Raw genomic sequence first — 2,640 nt, 5'->3', positions numbered from 1 at the left:
ATTATATATAAATATAAATACATTTTTTTTAGTTGTGTCCTTAAAAACAAAATCAAAATTAATATGTGCTAGAAAGGAGTGAGACCCACAAATTCATAATTAGGTCTAGGCTATTGGTTCCTGCACCCCACACTTACTATTTTTACCTCCACAAGGTGAAAACAATCCGATATTATTTATTACTTTACCACGGCACTAGGGCTATTGTGACAGTTATTGTCACCTCCACCGTCATTGCAGCTGTTGTAGAAGAAGGGTAGAAAAAGAGAGAAAATTAAAAATAAATCATTTAAAAAATTTCTTACGTGTTATAAATTTCAAAAAGTTTTTTTGAAAATTTTATTTCAAAATACATTTTATACATTTTTGAAAATTATCATTTATAAATTTTATTTTAAAAGTTTTATTTCATAAATTTTGTTTCAGAAATACCATTTCAAAGTATTTAGAAAGTTTGTTCTAGAAATTTTTCTAAATATTAAATCTGAAAATCACCTCATTTTGAAAATTTGAGGGGATGTGGTAAGAAATTGTTGGGTGCAGGAAATAAAAGCCTTATGTTTATCCCAAACATATTGGGCCTATGAAAAGTGGGCTTGGTTACCATTCAAAGCCCGGCTGTAGAATGTCTTCGAGATATTTTCTTATGAAAACCTTAAACATTGAATTCTGAGAATTCTAGGGTTAGGCCGCAGCATCTGTGTGGTACTGTTGTGTTTCAGGTATTCTTTCTTTCAATCTTTCGCTCTATCTTTAACACTCACTCTCATCGTTTTACTGAAACTCCATTCATACTTTTGCTTACAATTTTTTTTCCTTATTCCTTTGAAACGAATCCATTTACTTTTAAAAAAAAATAAAAAATTGGGCGTACCTGTTTTCCTTCATTATCTACACTGGTGAGTTAGAGTTTGTGTCTAGGGTAAATTAGTTGGAAAATTGGGGATGGGGTGGTGGTTAAAGAAATTTTTTTTGGTACATTTTGGATACACAACATCACTTTGTTGATGAGATGGATCTTTGGGTGTATAAAGGCGGTGCACCATGGATCACCTATTAATGTGCTGCACAATTTGTCTTCTGGTTCACTATTAATTTAACTTAGAAGTGTTTTATTTTTTTCATTTCGTTCACAAATCAACCTCAAATACTCTTTATTTCCTTCAATGAAAAATTAACAAATGTATAGTAATAAAGAAACAAAGCATGTGTTATTTGCTGTTGACATATGTGGCGAAGACTGCTGAAGTGGTTTAATTTCTACATTTTTTTTGTTGTGTGTATTTCAAAACCAACTTATTTTGGTTTCCTTTGGAAAAGTTGTTGCATGATGGAGTCAAATCAGCCACACTTAACAATCGTATATTTAAGATACTTTTAAGAATTTTTGTACATTTTTCATGGAATCAGCATAGTGTGGTGTAGACTGCAGAAGTGGTTTAATATGTATTTTCTTTTTTGTTGTGTATATTTCAAAACTAACTTATTTTGAATTCCTTTGGAAAAGGTGTTGCATAATGGAGTCAAATGAGGCACACTCATCCATGGAAGTTGAAAAAGTCCCATCAGAAGGCAAAGTTTTGCCACCAAAGCCAAAGTTTGAGGCTTTGAAACCTCATGAGATGTCTGATGGTCAGGTTCAGTTCCGCAAGGTGAATGTTCCACCTCATCGATATACCCCTCTCAAGAAAGCTTGGATGGATATCTATAATCCCATATATGAACAAATGAAAATTGATGTGCGTATGAATCTGAAGGCTCGTAGAGTTGAGCTTAAGACAAGGGCTGATACACCTGATATCAGCAACCTGCAAAAATGTGCTGATTTTGTCCATGCTTTCATGCTGGGTTTTGATGTCATAGATGCCATTGCTCTTCTGCGTCTGGATGAGCTCTACGTTGAGTCCTTTGAGATCAAGGATGTTAAAACACTTCGAGGGGATCACTTGTCTCGAGCAATTGGGAGGTTGTCTGGTAAAGGTGGTAAAACAAAGTTTGCAATTGAGAACGCTTCAAAGACTAGAATCGTGATTGCTGACACCAAAATTCACATATTGGGATCTTTTGCCAACATAAAGATTGCCAGGGATTCTCTTTGTAGCCTGATTCTTGGATCACCAGCAGGAAAAGTGTATTCCAAACTAAGAGCAGTTACTGCTAGATTGGCTGAAAGGTTTTGATCTTTTTCTACTTATGCCATTGATGATTTATTGTGTGTGAAATTCAAATCATTGTTGTGAATGTAGAGCATTATTAATGTGAAAGGGAAGTTTTGATCGAGACAATGAATACATTAGATGTGATAGAGTTCATTTTTGTAGTTTCTTTTCTACTTTCATGACAGAAAGTTAATGAAATGATAAATAGGTTATTTCTTATTCAATCTTTTTTTTTTCAGTTTTAAGGAGCAAAATCGAATTAGACGAGTCCAGTAAAATGAGAGTCTAAAATCTGAATTTAAAAAGTCTGTGATTTTTTTTAACAATCTCTCATCCTTTTCAATCTTTATATCCTTACTTAAATTTAACTTTAAGAAACTATCAATAATTAGTAATAATTTATGTTTAAAAGTTTATTCACAACTACTTTAATTGTGATAATTTTAATTTATTATAGATTTCATTTGTATAAAAAAAATAT

The 2,640-nt window shown here is 32.4% G+C and overlaps 1 pseudogene across 1 annotated transcript; it reads left to right on the top strand.

Moving 5' to 3' along the window:
- Positions 1-629: 629 nt before the first annotated feature.
- Positions 630-2,383, top strand: LOC124838328 (uncharacterized; annotated as a pseudogene). Its single transcript, XR_015783402.1, has 2 exons — positions 630-722; positions 1,508-2,383. The product of XR_015783402.1 is annotated as an uncharacterized LOC124838328 (transcript).
- Positions 2,384-2,640: the final 257 nt, after the last annotated feature.

This window comes from Vigna umbellata, chromosome 1 (genome assembly GCF_029865625.1).
Source record: "Vigna umbellata cultivar VRB3 chromosome 1, Vumbellata_1.0, whole genome shotgun sequence".
In the NCBI taxonomy this organism is placed as follows: Eukaryota; Viridiplantae; Streptophyta; class Magnoliopsida; order Fabales; family Fabaceae; genus Vigna; species Vigna umbellata.
The sequence above is the reverse complement of the archived record's forward strand: the minus strand, read 5'-3'. Positions and strand labels throughout refer to the sequence as shown.